Source organism: Mytilus galloprovincialis, chromosome 10, assembly GCF_965363235.1.
Source record: "Mytilus galloprovincialis chromosome 10, xbMytGall1.hap1.1, whole genome shotgun sequence".
Taxonomy (NCBI): domain Eukaryota; kingdom Metazoa; phylum Mollusca; class Bivalvia; order Mytilida; family Mytilidae; genus Mytilus; species Mytilus galloprovincialis.
This window is the reverse complement of record NC_134847.1, coordinates 39,808,164-39,826,470: the sequence shown is the minus strand read 5'-3', so window position 1 is coordinate 39,826,470 and position 18,307 is coordinate 39,808,164.

Below are 18,307 nucleotides of genomic sequence, written 5' to 3'. Positions count from 1 at the left end.
ACGCACTGTCCTAGAACAGTTCTCCTGACAGATTCTGACAGATTTAATGAGAGGTTAGAAGTGATCTCCACAGTATATCTGTTTAAACTATATCTGCTACATATCACCAGGTAAACTTAATTTACGACAGTTATACCTACTTTTTATGTCTGTAAAGGTTACAATACAAATACAGTTGTCTCCTAAATTATATACACATGATTGCACCCCTATGAGTTTAATATAATGATATTTGAATGTATTTAGAAGGTGTTTTACTCGATCTTAAAAAATTTAAGATGGACAAGCATTTTACCCAAATTACTTTATAAATATCAGACTTTGTTGATCTGTATCAGTTAAAAACTAATATGCACAATCAGTTCCTTCTTCCCTCTGTATTCGATTGCAAATATAAGTCTTAAAAATGAAAAAAAAAATCATATTACATTTGAGAAAGAACAAAATTGTAAAATTTTGGAAATTTGGTCAACATAGCAACCATTTTTTTTAAATTTCATTTAGCAAAAATATGTTTCTGGACTGAAACATTTTACTGATTAATTTTGTTATATAGTAAGGACAGGGGTTAAGAAATTTTGTTATAGCTCACTAGCCCAGGGCTTATTGGTAGCAGGATTTTACTAGCCCTGTTGGAAGAACTACTAGCCCCACAAAAATGACCTGCTAGCCCTAGAATGCCTTACAAATCCAGAGTTTGCTGCAATAAAAAAATTTATCCATTGTACAGTAGATTTTTGCAAATTGGATACCCAAAACTTATGTCAGCAAAAAATATCCCATTAGCAGATATATTCAATTAGTCGATAATTGAATTTTCACTGAATATTCTGATATAATGAGTTGACCAAATCCGGAGATAATACAAGTCTTGACCACTGCTATACATGGGTATATAAAAGGATTGAAGGGGTTTTTATCAGATATATTTTTGTACATCATCACATTTGTGTAAAAGAATTATCAGCTGGTTAATTATATATGTAATGCTCATATTAGTTTTCAGTTTTAAAATTCTATTTATTAAAATAGATTTAATGACCTTTACATAAATATCACCATCCATAGTTTGAATTTTTTATAATTGTTTTATAAATGATGTACAGTATTGTCAATTTTTACATTTAACACAGGTATACATGTAATTAAGCTAAGTATAGGCTATAAATAGATTACAACCTGAACACAGTCTCTAAACTGAAACTGTATTTGTTATAGATTCTATTTCTTTAAAAATCGAATGCATTTGAGTATCAATGAAGATAATCATGATTGATGAAATATTATTGCATCAAGTTTAAGTTTTCTGAAGACTGTAAATGTTTAGGTCATGGTTCACCGTTCTGGAGACTTCTTCACAGTATGTAAAAAAAAAAAAAAAAAATGCCGTCCATAAAATGTGCACATGTTTCAAATTAATATCTGACAAAGTCAGGTTTCTGCTGTCAAAAGGGATTCACATTTATATTGCAATAAATTAATCAGAAGGAGGTACAATCAGGTTGCATGAGCAATGTATAATACCACCCCCTGTACAGACTCGTCGATATTGAAAGTACGGGATCCACCCAGAATTATTTGTTCTATTTAAAAACTTGTACAAAATCAGTTTAAATTCTGGGAATCCCGGATGACGTAGTCGAATCTGATTGGCTAAAATAGAAAAGTGATGAGGGGATTTCCCGATTTCCCCGTTTTTAGAAACACAAAGATTTTTTTGTTACTAGTCCGTCGGGCATATTGGGTTACAAGTTTTGGTTGCCCGAGGTCTAAATGTTGCAGTCCCGGGCGTCGGGCTAGTGGATTTCCTAACCCCTGAAGGAATTAAATGCCATATTTGTATTGTGTAAATATGTAAATTACTTGGATCATTATTGACTTGTAGAAAAATACAATTTACGGAATTTAAAAATCTTTTGTTTTTTATTCATTATTAATATTTTTTTCAAATATTTGCCCATTGATTTTATTTTGTAATTTGAAAGCCCTTAATATGTTCTTTCTAAATATACCTCACATTTAACTGGGAGACGCTGCATTTAAGAAAAAAAAATCACTTGAATATCCTGTATTTACGCGTTTTTCACAGAAATCCAAATTTAAGAAATAATTCTTTCATGCCATGCTCTATGTTCATTTTAACATGGGTAGGCATTATATTTGTTAATATCTTAATACCGAGCGTTAGCGAGGTATTAAATGTTTACAAATATAATGCCTACCCATGTTAAAATGAGCATAGAGCATGGCATGATATAATTATTTGGATTCTAATAGGAATATTTTGAACTTTTGTACTTCGAAGCGGACCTAAAGCAGACGCTCGAAATGTCGCCATTTTGATTTCATGAACAAAAACGTTATGGAAAAATCAACAATTAGTCAATAAAAAAAGAAATATTTAAACTAACTTTTAGAATGTTTTTATTTAATTTCCCGGCGAGCAACACCAACAAAAATGTCCATGTTGATCTCTTGCTTTGTTCAAAATTCATCTGACGTTGCAATTTCAATTGTTACGTCAATTACGAGCAGCCCATGTTCTATTCAAATTAGAACATGGCTTTGTACCCAAAGCTAAAGAAAAACGTCATATTAGAATTGCCATTTGACCATATCTTTACTAGGTGGTAGTGATAATTGATAATGGTAAATGTAAGCCATATGTTAATTTTAAACAGCTTGAAGGTCATTTATATTATATTATTCTGAAAACAGGATATGTTGTATATAAAAAAAGTACTTAACAGTGGAAAATGTCGTTTTTCTTAACTTTTTCAAGAGTTAAAATATGACCTCTTTCAGCTAAAATCAACCTATGTGGTTTCCATCGCAAACGGAATATTCCGGAACAATTTGTTGCCTGTTATTGCCTTTAGGTAAGGTACTGGCTATTTTATAAAAGTTTGATCAAGACCATGTGTGCCAGACCCTATAAGAATTTCTTTGTTGGTTACAGAGAATTGCTCTTAAATCTTGGGCTTACTAAAAGAGTAAAAATAAACTGTCGATCCAAATCAATGTAATGATAGTGATATTTTTCTGTAGTTGAACAAAAACAAAATCTATTATATTTGCAGCAATGTGTTCCATTAATTATTGTATACGGTGTTATACAGGTTGAATTGTGTAATTGTTTGAAGTACATGTATGATAGAATGAGCTAACATAATGTAAAAAAAAATTAACATGAGACACACAAAATATCGCAACTGTCGTGCAGTAGCTAGATTAGGACAATTGCTGAAAAAAAGTCAACAATACTTTGTGTTAGGGAAGATGCAATCGTTTGCATGTTTATGATAAACACATACTTTCTCTCTTTTCACTTGTTTTAAAGAGAATGAGGAAACACAGCGGACGGGTGTTTTGAACTTTTTATTCTTCATGAAATTTCACTTGCCGTTCGGTATAATTTTGAAATCTTATTTTTCCTGAATAGGACAAACACTTATGTTGACGTTTTTGGTTGTAATAGAATCAAAAATAACAACTATATCAGAAAAAAACCCAAACAGACAGTTATCAACAAATCTTTATATGTCGGAAATATATTTTATACTGTTCGGCAGACTCAGTTAAAATGTAAGAATAGTTGTACTCAAATAGTTTAAACTTTGCTATCTAGGTTTTCAACAGCAATAAACAAAAAATGACAAACGAGTTCCAAGATGTTTTCTTTTATGTAATTATTAAAATAAAGATCTTGTGAATCATTCTGTGTGGACGTATTTTTTCGCAGTATCGATAACTATCCCCCATGAAGATGGGTGGGAATATATACAGTGTATGCTCGAAACATGAGCGTTAACCCCTGTTCCCAGACTGGAACTTTTTTCATGGAATTTTAATAACGAGTGCATTGACGCAAAGGGTCGATCTAGCCATGTTCAAAAAGAGATTCCAACTCTAGTTAAAATGGGGGGTCCGACAATATGTACCTATTCAAAAGCATTGATCGGCAAGAAATGAGTGTTCCAACCCCAAGAACGGTCCGTGATCTCTCATTGCGACGTTCTTCATTTCAACACAAAGTTTATACGCAAATCTAGTCAACTGATTGTGAAGGTTAAAACATGCAAGTGTAGCTGCGGAAAAAAATTTAAAAAAAATCACAGTCGGCAATGCAACAGTTGCGGATTCAAAGTTGTAATCATGCATAACCAAACATGTTAAAAAATATTGGACATTTCCTAGCGAGGTAACCAAAGTTTTAAAAAAGAAAAAAATATAATAACTCTGATAGTTTAAAATTTCTCACCGAGATGTAATTTATTATGGCACATGCTATCTCGTATGTGTATTTTAATTAAAACAATCATCATAGTTTTAGTATTTTGACATAACCTCGGTTTTGAATGAATGTGTGTTATTTTATTGTTCATTTATTTTTATCGAAATATATATCATGGCCATGCACGGTATATCAAATTCATAAACAAAATACGTCATTTTGATACATTTTTCTGTATTAAATCTCTTAAAATTCGATAAAACATTCAATAACAATTACAACTTTTTATTTCTAAATAATGAAAGAGGGCAAAGCAGAAACTTTTATAAAGTCAACCTTTCTATTATGTCGATTCAGTTGTAAGCTGTACATACGACATCTGTCGAACGGAGATTTAGAGTATGCATTTCAAAATGTTGACAACAGAAAACATTGATTCAAAAAAGAAATTTCTTGATATTAGATTGTTTCATCATTTTTCAATCTTATCTACTATGAACAAATTAACTTCGACGAAAAATGGAATTGTTGTGATTTTTTTAAAAGTCGAAGGTACAAAACCACAATAGAAACATAGAGGGAAAAGAACAAAATATGAATGCTATTTTCAAATGGCTAGTGACAACAGTAAACGATGACTTAAATTTATGTTTTTAAAGAATGATATTTGGATAGCCTTCTAAAAGTCCATTTGCTTTCTTTATCACATTTCTGTTAAAAAGATATATTACAAATTATAACAGGGTATATGTGTTTCCCGTTTAAATCAACGATAACTATTAATACGATTTATCAATGACATATCACTTGTTCTGATTAATGTTAAAAAAATAAATGTCCATCATGTTTGTGTATGAACAACAACAGCATTACTATTTTCAAATGAAACAGTTTGTAGGGTACCCTCTGAACAATATTTTATAGCTGGTTTTCGTATACTAACCATTGCATTAAAAGTACCCTGTTTCGCGGGGAAAGTCTATTGCTCCTACTGATAATATATCATACATCTATTTACACCTTCGGTCCTTATAATTTCTTGTATTCAAATCTTCCGCTTTGTGAGATCCTGATGATAAATTATGACAAGCGCGCTTCGGACACATCAAATATGTTGCTGACGTCTTTTTTTTTTTTTTATAGAAGACACCATTTGCTATTTTATATCTGTATTGTTGGTCTGTATTTGTATTTTGAGATGACCCCTTGTTTTTGTCACCTGTAATCGTAAATCGAAAGTGTAATTCTATGTCTAGACCTAGTTTCCGCAAATGTCTAATGAGAGACAAAGAATATTTATAATGTTTTTCTTCTATTCACGGTATGTATGTTGTTGTTCATGCGAACAAAGCTTCAAATAGTATTGTCTTTTTGTGTAAATCGTACTATTACGAATATCCTGTAAAAAAGGAATAAATGAGCACTCATGTTATATAACATACAAAAATATATCATTTGAAAAGATAATATTTTGGCAAATGTCAAGTCATGCCTTCATGGCTTCAATGAACATTACATTGAACAACAATCATACCTATGAATTTCCTTGTTGGTATTGGATATCTACGCTTCACAAAAGTCCGTACAAACAACCATATGTGGATTCTTAAAAATGTTAGAGAACCTCTGGAAAATTTAAAATCTCTTTCTTTTTTCTGAAATTAATTCTATTAAAACTTTTGATTTTTCAACCCTATATACCACCATTCCCCATGTGAAATTAAAAAGTCGTCCAAAAGAAATAATCCACATTGCTTTTCAACATAAAAATGGTAGCATAAGCTATGCATGTATTAATTTGGGGATACCTTACGATATACTTTGTTAATAGTGTACACAAAGGAAACATGCTACACAGTCAAACAAATGATCAGTATGCAGGAGTTTCTTATTGACATATTAGCCATCATGAGCTGATTGGCCATTACAACAAAAGTGTGTCAGAAATAATATCTGATATTCTTCCGTAGTCATAATTACTTTCCATCATTACCGAACTGAACAAAGAAATAACACGACGAGTGTCGTATATGGTACAGGAAATGCTTACCCTTCCGGGGCACATGATTTCACTCCTGCTTTCTAGTGGAGTTCGTGTTGTTTCTTTTTTATTATTTATAACTGTTGATGTAAATGTCTTTTGGTTTATGAGTCTTTGTTTACTCTTTGGTTTTGATTGTTATTGTCATGTTGAATTTGAAGGTAGAAATTTTCAACAACTTGTCAGCATTCCTATGGGAACGAACTGTGCGCCTCTCTTTGTTTTTATATGAATCAGAATTCATTCCGACCCTTTTCAAAAACAAGAAGATCAAATAAGCCTGGTCATTTAATTTCACTTTCAGATATATTGATAATATTCTTTTCGTTAATAATCCAAACTTTTCTGATTGGGTTCCATTAATATATCCCCCAGAACTGGAAATTAAAAAAACACCAGACGGATTAATTCTGCCTCATTTCGACTAATGCCTCGAATTCGACACAGTCATCTCAGTATTGGAATCTGTGACAAACGAGACGAATCTAATTTTGAAATAGTCAATTTTCCCCACCTTAGTAGCAATATATAAACTTCATCTGCATTTGGGATATACATTTCCCAATTTAGTCGGTATCCAAGAGCTAACAGAGTTTTTAAGTCTTTATAAAACGTCACCAGTGTCCTAGGAGAAAGTTGACGAACCAGCGGTATGTCAAAAAAGCGTCTCGTTCTCTTTCGAAAAACGTTCATCGGGAGGTACAAAGACCTTGTTGATAAATATTCCGTATCGGCTTCACAAATAATACATGATGGTCTTGAGGTACATGTATAGATTATTTTTCAGAAATAGTTTTAGTCATTAAAATGTGACGTCATATTTTGTGTGCTGTTTAAGAATTTCAAATGTGACGTCATTTTTTGTGCTGTTTTACAATTTCAAATTTGACGTCACGTATTGCGTTGAGGCTTTGACTAACTCGGGTGTGTATATTTTTGTGTTGGATTATCATGTTATGTTGGTTTATTAATGTATTCAGTATTTTTTTCTGTAATTAGTTATTACTTCAATTTTATCATGTATATCTATTATATAGTAATTTTATAAAATTTACTGTTTACAAAAGTATAAATTATTCTAAATAATAAAGATGTTCTTATCCCAAGCAGAAAACCCTAGCCGTATTGGGGACAACTGTTTTGACTTGTGGTCCTCAGTGCTGTTCATCTTTGTACTTGTTTTGGCTTTTGAACTTTTGTATCTGGGCGTTACTAGTTAGTCTTGTGTGGCCGAAACGCACTTCTGACGTATTAAATTTTAAACCTGGCCCCTTTTGTTAGCTATTAATCCTGTGTTTCTTTCTCCAATATGTAATTTGTATTGTAGTCCTGGAATGTTCTGTTGTCATTTTAAATGTTATATTTAACATTGCAATTAAAGCGATATGGTTTGGCATGCCACAAAACAAGGTTCCACCCACCAGGTTTTTTTTTATACAATTGTCAAGTACCAAGTCAGGAATATGGCCATTGTTATATTATAGTTCGTGTCTGTGTGTGTTACATTTTAACGGTGTGTCGTTTGTTTGCTCTTATATTTGAGTGTGAATTCACATTACTAAAAGACATGTGACGGCACTTTTCTATCCTAAATTCATGTATTTAGTTTTGATGTTATATTTGTTATTCTCATCGGATTTTGTGAAATGCTTCTTATATCTAATGCACTTCCCTCATTTTTAGTTGAAAACCAAGATTTTTTTTCTATCGATTTCTGAGTTTCAAACAGCGGTATACTACTGTTGCTTTTATTTATGGGTACTGACATATTCTTCTTTTTGTCTTTATTACAAATGTATTAATACTTCTTTCACTGTTCAGTCTGTTTTTGGTGATATCCATTTGACGTGGCTCTGTACTTATACATCCCGTCATTGTATTATTATTCTATGGTACAAATTTTGTATTCTTGTCTTTTGATACCGCTAATGTGCTTTGTTAAATGCTCTTTTGTATTTATTTGTTACACATGACTTTGCTCAATACTTATACATCCCGTCATTGTGTTATTGTGGTGTGGTAATCTTTTGTATCCGTGACTTTACTTTTTGCAAAAAGTAAAATCACAAAAATACTGAACTGCAAGGAAAATTCAAAAAGGAAAGTCCCCAATAAAATGTCAAAATCAAAAGTTCAAACACATCAAACGAATGGATAACAACTGTTGATGCAATGTGCTGTTGCTATATTATTTTTTTGTGCTTCTTTGGTACACATTTGATTTGTTTATTTTAATAGTCATTAAGATTATAACACAAAGCCGACCGCAGTACTCCTTTTTCCACACATTAGTATCAATATAATGCAAGTTTTTACGATTGACATTCAAGTGTTTGGTTTAGCTAGCTATCAAAACAGGTTTTAACCACCATTTTCGACATAAGAAAATGACTGTCCGATGTCATGTGTACGACAGTTGTTATCCATTCGTGTGATGTGTTTAAGCATTTGATTTTACCATTTAATTAGGCACTTTTGAATTTTCCTCGGATCATGTATGTTTGTGATTTTACTTTTTGCTTGTATCATTTTTAATGAAAAAAGTTTACTGGACACATATAAAAATGTTTTCTTGACACAAATAAAAAAAAAGTCTTGACACATATAAAAAAGTTTTCTTGACACATATAAAAAAAGTTTTCTTGACACACATAAACAAGTTTTCTTGACACATATGGTTATTCAAATGCACATTATATTGTAATATCATTTAAGTATCAAAGTATAACATATCACTAAATTGCATGACAATGACTGAATAGTAATCACTATACTAATCACTATACAAACATTTATTTGAACTATCAATGAATTGATTAACCTAGAAAAACTGATACTGATATCAAGTCAGTACCATAAGGTTTAATTACATTTCATGTAATCTTTACAAAAAAATGTGTGATACAAAGAAAACTGATTTATAAAAAGAGAGTTCTTATAATGTGCTTTAAGAAAAAATAGGGCCATTAGACCTTGTCTTATGAAAATACGAGAAGTAGATTTATTACACATTCTACACATGCCTTTAAAAACAGTAGGTTATCTTCCATTATATGACAAAGTTTTAGGCTGTCATTTGTCATGTGTTCACGGAGAATATGTTTTTTTGGGTAAAATTGCGAATCAACGATTTCCAAAAATGTTTCTTGAACTTTTTTTTCTGTTTTTTTTTTCGCTGTTTAACGGTATCTCTGCAAAATCAGTTCAGATCTGAAATGAACTTAGTTTTAATATCAGGTGCAACAGCTTCATTCGGGTGACATTTTCATAAATTTCTTAACGGTACTTTTACTATGGATGTGATTTGATAGGTTGATTGATTCACCTGAATTTTAACAGGTTTACAAGAAGAAAAATCAATCACTTATGATTTGAATATCTGAAAAAATGATTTGAAAATTTCTTGGAGGAATAAAAGTACAACTGATCTTTTGCAATTTAAGTTGTTTAAAAGTTGAATGGTTAATGTTGTTATTAAAATGAATTATCAAGATGAGATGTCAGAAGGTATTGAAAGCGTGAATAAACACATCAGTATCAAGTTGTTTTGACATTGATTTATATGCGTTATATTTATATAGTTTTACAGAGATACACATAATTTCTTCATTTCGTTTATAAAACATGCAAGCATTGTTTCCTTTCTTTGTACATAGATTATCACCATTTAACATGTTAAAGACAACACTTGTAAATCACAAATATTTTACGAGAGTTGTTGTCTTTCTTATATTTAAAAAAAAAACCAGCTGTGAATTACTATAGGTAACTCCTCGTTTATAACCATACCGCACAATCACTACTCAATGTGTTTGTTCACCAGATACATATATACATAAACATTTTAAAAGGACACCCGATATAGTTTCGAGGGAATTACGAATACACTAAGCGTTTCCATTCCTTCCCATTTTGATGGACGCTATGTGTGTAATTTTCGGAATGAGAACGATATTTAATATAAACAGTGCATCAATTTAACTTCTAAGTTTATTGCATATGTTCTAACAGGATAGAAGTCTACAGAGTATGAGTTGCTCATCTAGGTCTATGTGCATATTCAACAAAGGACACTCTTCAACATTATAGAAGAGCATAAAATTTATGACAAAATCTCGTTTTAGGTTTGGTCATCACTTGGCTTGCGTCGTCGTCTGTCGTCGTCCGTCGTTGTCCGTATGTAGTAAACTATTGCAAACATCTTTTCCTCTGAAACTACTAACCAATTCCCACCAAGTTTTATTTTCTGTTTCGTATAAAAAAAAATATTGCCGTTATTGCTCAAATTAGAACATAGGGGTAAATTGAAGATTTTGGCTTATATTTCAGAAACCAAAGCATTTATAGCAAATTTGACTTGGGGTAAAAGTGTTCATTATGTGAAGTTTTATCATTTCTGAAATATTTAGATGAGTCTAATAACTCATTGTTTGGTTTCTGCTACTAAATTGGTAATTTTAAGTATCTTTTGCATTTTTAGAGTATTATTAATGATTATGATAAACTGTAAACAGCAAAAATGTTCAGCAAAGTAAGATCTACAATTAAGTTCATATGACCAAAATTGTCAAATGACCCCTTTTATGAGTTGACCTTTAATGACAATTTTTTTCACAATTTGTTTATCATGTTTTCTAACTTTACAAAATCCTCTCCTCTGAGCCTAATGAATACATTCCAACCAAACTTATACTGAATGATCCTTAGGGTATCTAGAATGAAGTTTGTGGTTTCTTTTTGTTTCATAAAAAAATGGCCGTCAGGGCGAAAAATAGAACATAGGAATAAAATGCAGTTCTTGGCTTATATATCAAAAACCAAAGCATTTAGAGCAAATCTGACATGGGGGTTAAATTGTTCATAAGGTGAAATTCTATCCATTGCTCGGTTGCTGTCACTAAACTGGTAATTGTCATGAAATTTTGCAGTTTTAAGTTATCTGGATTACATATAATATTATAAATGATAAAGATAAACTATCAACAGCACAATTGTTCAGCATTAATGTTAAGTTTGTATGACCAAAATTGTCAATCGACCCCTCAATGAGTTATTGCCCCTTTAAGGCAATTTTTCACAATTTGTTCATCTAATTTGCTTACTTTAAACAAATCTTATCTTTTGAAACTGCTGAAATAATATCAGCCAAACTTGGGTTGAATGAGTTTCAGATTATCTAGTATACATTTTGTATTTTTTTCTTGTACATCAAGAAACATAGCTACTACAACTAAAAAATAAGATAGGGGCACAATGCATTTATTTAGCTTTTGAAGAAAATATGACCAACAACAGAACATTTAAATGGAATTTTTCAGCCACTCATCGATGCATTTTGGAAAGTAAACATAATCATTGATGAGAGATTTTAGCAAAAAAAAAATCAGGCGAGCGATTCAGGCTCTTGGGAGCCTCTTGTTTGCGAATCCTTTAATTGTTTTTTTTTGCTTCACTCTATTTTCTTTAGTGTTCCCATAATCACAAAAAGGGTAAGTAAAACCTCATTTGAGGGCAATCACTCAAAGACTTATATAACGTCTACTAATTATATTGGCAAAACTGGACTTGTTGGTTGATCTTGCCTTGCTGAACATTTTTGTAATTTTAGAAATGCCTACTTATCTATTATCATTTTTATCAAATATGTCAAACCGCAAAAAAAAAGAAAAAAGTGAAAAAGAAATATCAATACTTTAAAGGTAGCTCATTATAAGCAAATTTTTACATCTGAAAAATATATCCAATAACGGGCAGATGTAATTGGTGGGAAGCGTCGAAACTGTTAGCCAGCGACGTCATGTATTTACGTTAAGGTTACCAAGGGGGACACAATTTTAAGGATGAATCGCGATTCAGTTTCGAATCCCAACAGTACATATATTTTTTATTTGCTCTTTAGAGTAACCATGATAAGATGCAGTTATTTAAAAACAAAATGTGAAAATGACAATATGATAACCTGTCGATTTCCACATTTTAAGTTAAACATTTCCATTTTATGAATCTTATCTGTAATTTTAAGTATGGCTTAAAAAATATAACTTGTCAATATTGTTTCGCTTATCACAGCATCAGATGGAATCCAATATGTAAGTCCTAGTACCTATAATGAGTTTACTTATTACGAAAAAAAAATCTACTCCAAACTTTTCATAAATTTGCTATACGTTAATTTTTTTACAAAATTGCATAATTCCCATATTTTCAGCCTCAATATTCTCGAAAACAAGCACGATGACCTATCTTTTATTAAGTGATTTCTTTTAATACTGGCCTAGCCCTACAACATATTTAAGAATTGTAAAAATAACAATTAACCGCGAAACTGTCACGGATACCCTTACAAAAATGTTGATTGTCTCTTTGGTAGCTCTGTTAATTACGAAGGCTTGTGCCATACATATAAAATCTTAAACAGCGTAATGTTTTGCAATATAATCAGTACATGAACATATCAAATCACTTGATACGTAAATAATAACACTCCTAAAAATTAATATAAAATTAATGTATTTTAGTCTAAATCCAAATATACACACATTTTTATTTATTAATACAAACAGAAGCGGTTACTGGCGACATAGATTGATGAAAACATGTACAGAACTATGTTTTAAAATAAAATTTAAACATATGAACCACTGACTAAGAAAACAAATCCTCCTGTCTACCTAGTGCATTTTTTTTTAATTTTAAGGTAACACAATAAATAAACAGACCTTGGCCTATAATCGACTTTGACCTTAAATGGTTTACTTTTATAAATTGTTATCTGGATGGAGAGTTGTCTCATTTGCACTCGCACCACATCTTTCTATATCTAGAAAACGTTTTCCCCCTTAAATTAATATATGACAAAGGAGTTGGTCCGGTAAGACCTTTATTTGGCCCCCAAAAATTTCAGTTTTACAAAATTGTTAACATTTAAACTTTAATTTACTTATTGGAAATAAGAATGCTTCTGGTACATAAATATGGGCTAGCTTTTGACAATACATGTACATATATTAGGTATCAGCATCATTAAGGCATGCTGAATTACTGAAATCTTCAAAATGTTTGCATTTTGTTAAATTTTAGACGGTTTCCATCTCAAATGAAAGTGGCTGCATTGGTGTTCATTCTTGATATTGAAATGTAAGTTGTATTTATTGATAATACATGACATATATAAAGGTTGAGGATGAACACGGATGCGGCCACTTTTATGTTTGACAAAAAACATCTGAAATCAATTAATCAAATAATTGAATCAATTGAAATGGACACTTAAGTGTTTAAAATGTGTCCAAAATCTTTCGTCAGATGAACCTGAAATTTGAGGCCAAAATCAGCCCTTACCGGACCTACTCCTTTATATTGACAAAAACTTTTTCTTGGGTTTAAGACTTAGAAATGCTATATATAAAATGCATTTTCACTAAGTTTGTAATCTTATTATGCGTTATTAACAATGATGTTTTTATTTCTAAAAGAAATATAGCACATTTTCATTAAGATATATTACTTTTTTATATTATACAGTGACCTCGCTTTCAATTGTCCCATGCATATATGGTAAGAACTTTGTTCTAAACAGATTTGATACATGTCAGGTAAAACGATCAAAAACACAAGATGTGCTTTTTAAATTATGCAATTTGATTAAATTACCTTTGTGATACAATTCCATGTCATTATATTCAGTATCATTTGATATGACGGGATTGTTTTTTCGAATATCTGTCAACCATTTAAATCATCAATCGATCAATCACTTATACAATAAACTACATGTATAAGTAAAATCAATTCACTCCATATTGTAAATTATTTTGCATGCAGAGTTGCAGTTTTCCAGTTCGGTTAAGGGTAATAAAGGAAACTGTTCACTCAAGGCTTTTAGGAGCTTTCATGTCAATACTGTATAGCCAAGGTGATCGTGTGGTCTAGCGGGACGGCTACAGTGCAGGCGATTTGATGTCACGATATCTCAGTAGCATGAGTTCGAATCCCGGCCAGGGAAGAACAAAAATTGTGAAAGCAAATTTACAGATCTAACATTGTTGGGTTGATGTTTAGACGATTTGTATATATATTTGTATATGAATTTGCTGAATATGTGTCCAACTACATAACAATTATTAAAGTTACAGTTCACTAATTTGTATATACTTAATTTGCTGCTTTAATTATTACTACCGAATTTCTTTCCATTTATCACATAAGTATGATAATAACTGAATCGAAACATAAGTTTGTTTTACATCATGATAAGTATCATTAAAATATATGACTTCTCCAAATCATGATCAGTTTCTGACTAATCTCTTTACAACAAAAAGGTACTACTATTAGTTTTGAACTAGTCTAAATAACATAGGACTATTTCAAATCATGAAAAGCCTCGGACTATCCCGATTTAACATGATTGCAGATATAATATTTAATCAGTTAATGCATGTGTTTAACACCTTCTTTTGAAAGATTTTCCCATGAAACACCTTTCAATATTTTACTCGACAAACCGGAACATTTAACAAGGTGGTGGAAGGAGATAGAAGTCTTTACTTAGATTATCTGTTATAATCATTTCCAGATCTGGCTTTCCCTCAGGAATACTGGCATCTTTTATCATCAACTGTACCTGTAAACATTGAACAAAACAAAATTCATCTTATGCAGAAAATAACAAAAACAAATAGAAACTGTTAACACAGAATGAGTCTCGCCTTTTTGCTATTTTAATAGTAAAATGCAAATATTGACATCATCGCAATGGAAATGAGAGGTATCAACACTATTACAACTGCACACATAATATCATTGACCTACCACTAGTGGTTCTCCATAAACTGGCATTGTAACAAACTTATTCACGTAAACTCATCAAAAGTTTCAAAGTCAAAAGACCAAGACTGAAGGACGGAACCAAATAATCTCTAAGGCAATGAGATGTGCCAAGACTAACACAACTGCATACAAAATATAATTGACTTAGCATTAGTAGTTCGTGTGTTTCTCTAAGCTACATGTTACAATGTAAAATCTTCTTAAACATTATGATCATATCTAAACGTTTCTTTCATTGACAAAAAGATTGATTCAATTTGACACTTGACTGAATCCGTTGACAGTTTTAATCAGGATATTCCTGCGTAAGCATATATTTTTGCAATATTTTTACATTTAACAAAAAGTATCAAATACATTTTGACGTGCACAGATTAGAATAAAAAAGAATAATACTATGTTCATGATGTTTTAAATGTAGCTTAATGAAATTCATTGTTCATTTGTTCAATACCTGTCTCATCATTTGTTGGAATGTCATGTAGTTGGCGGCTTTGCAAATTGTAGATAGTAGTGCGCCAACGACCCATGACCCCTTCACTAATGCATCACATCTGTCTGAAATAGAAATCATAATTTGATGCTTTATTAACAATATTTTTATTTGATTTTGTATCTTATTAGCATACGTAACAAGTTTAGTAAATGTGAATGAAATAAATATACAATTTCATTCCAAAACTATATGAATACTTTTTACACGTAATAGTTGTTAAATTGTTTAAAAAATTTTCATGTTCAGGACTTTTATATCTTACTAAGCAGATTTGGTTTTCCCAAACATAAATGTAACAATTGCATCAGACGATTCAAACTTGGTTGGTTGAAAGGCAAGTTAAATGTCAGAATTTCATTTTTTTTTATCATTCTGTTTAAACATATTAAATGAAAATTTTGTCTGAACCTGGAAAAGCCAAATAAAGTACGAAGTTGAAGAGCATTGAGGACTTAAATTCCAAAAAGTTTTGCCAAATACAGCTAAGGTAATATATGCCTGAGGTAGAAAATCCTAAGTATTTCAAAATTTTGTAAACAGTAAATTTATAAATATAACCATATCAATGACAATTCATGTCAGCACAAAAAAAATCCATTTTTTCTTTGCCTGTCTCAACTCTCAATTCAGAATCCTAGTCAAAATTAGTGCATGTCTCTTTATTGTATAGATTTCAAAAAACACTATTGGCTAGAACTCTTTTTCTTATATTTTAGTTAGTTGGATATTTTCTGTTACACATATTAAATTGAATTCAGTGCTGTGTCTGGTTTGTCTTTGTGCATATTGGATTGTTTATACCGTTGATTATTACAAGAACTGTGATTGAACTCATAAAAAGATTACCATGAAAGACCATTACTTAATGTACGTGATCATTAGCAAATGCATTATAAAATTATCTCCCCTTTAATATGTATGACAGTGATTTTATTTCTTTATGTTGCAGTAAACAATTGAGAAAAGTTGAAAATGAAAATGACATTCTATTAAGAATTATTGCAAATCCTTATTGGTCTCTGTGTGCAGCTGATATTTCTACAAAATCTTGAAAAAAAAGACACAAGTAGACTATTCCATAAACAAATTTAAACTGGGAGCTACTGCTCACATATATTACCATCCCCTTACGAAATCAGCAAACAGAAAGTTGATGAGCTATCATCAAGAAGTGCTTTAAACTGTGTAGCATGCTGACATGAAGCCTACTGTCATGTTTCAGGACGCTATAACTAAAAATTTTGTAGTTTCCAAGAAATATGCCAATAAAATCTCAAGCATGGCCACTTATGTTACAATATATGTGTAAACATATATTTGGTAAACAGGAAGTTAACGATAATGAATTCGAATCTGTAACCACACCATACAGCATGTTCATTTGAAAACTGATTATAAATTTCAGAAAGATCTGCATGATCTGATTATAAGATCATGAGGAAGTTCCAGTCTAATATTATTTGACGGACAGATAGACCGACATATGGACAGACATTACATGTATATCTACATCTAAATTTGATACATACCGATTGTTGAAGCTTTACAGATATATGTATCTAGGTTCTTGGTTGTTGGAACAAGAACAGAGTCTCTCTGATCGGCAAGGAGTTGTCTACCCCTCACTGTCCTTATCAGCGGTTTGGGGTTTGTGAAAGCTGTTTCCTGCCCCCTCTTAAATAAACCTCATAAGGGGTATCAGTTCCTGTATCTAAATAAATTAAAACTGTATATTTAAATTTGCAATTCTATAACAGGATTAATTTATTGTTGATGTTTAAAATAGAAAAAAATTAGGAGATTTACTATGATTGCTTATAAGACAACTATCCATAAGAGTTGAAAAGTAGTGGGTGTAATCAATTATAGACTACCGTTTCCCCTTCAGTAGTCTCCAACATGAAAAACGTAAAACAATACAAACGAAAAAAAATAACCGCCTTATTTAAAAGAAAACATTTTACGAAAAACAAACATGATATAAATAAATCAAACGGCAACCACTGAATTATGATGCATGAACTGCGGCTCCTGACTTGGGACAGGCACATAAATTATGAGGAGGGTTAAACATGTTTGTTGGTTCTCAACCCTTGCCTGAACTTGGACAGTGGTGTAACAACACAATATAACAACTAATTGTAAATCAAAGAACATTAATGTGAGCGTTGTGGACAATTTATAGGGAACCAAGGAATTAGTTATAATTAAACATGCGGAAGAGTTGGTTCAATCATTATGACAGCTTCTGATAAAATGAGCGCGGAACAGTGTGATACGACTGCAGAGTCTAACCCTGACAGTTTTGGCAAGTTAATTTGGACGCTACGTTATGACCATATCCTCAGTGTCCAATATCTTCTTGCTACAGTTCCATTAAGTTATGGGTAGCAGAAACTCTGCAGGGAACTGGTGTGAGATGATATCGAACACTCCTGGAGTACCAAAATGGGGATATACCTTTCCTATAGATTCTAAACAAGACAATGCTTAACTTTTAAGCAAACAACAATCCAAATGACTCAGTATAACAAAACCAATCAAGTCTATGTCATGAAATTAGCAATTAGGTGTCATGATTTCTATCATGTTTATTGTTCAACTCCTATTATGATGGACAATAAACATCAAAGACTAGAAGGACTTGTGGTGCCTCTGCATTGAATAAATTAAAAACAAAAATAACTCAACATTTCACATACAA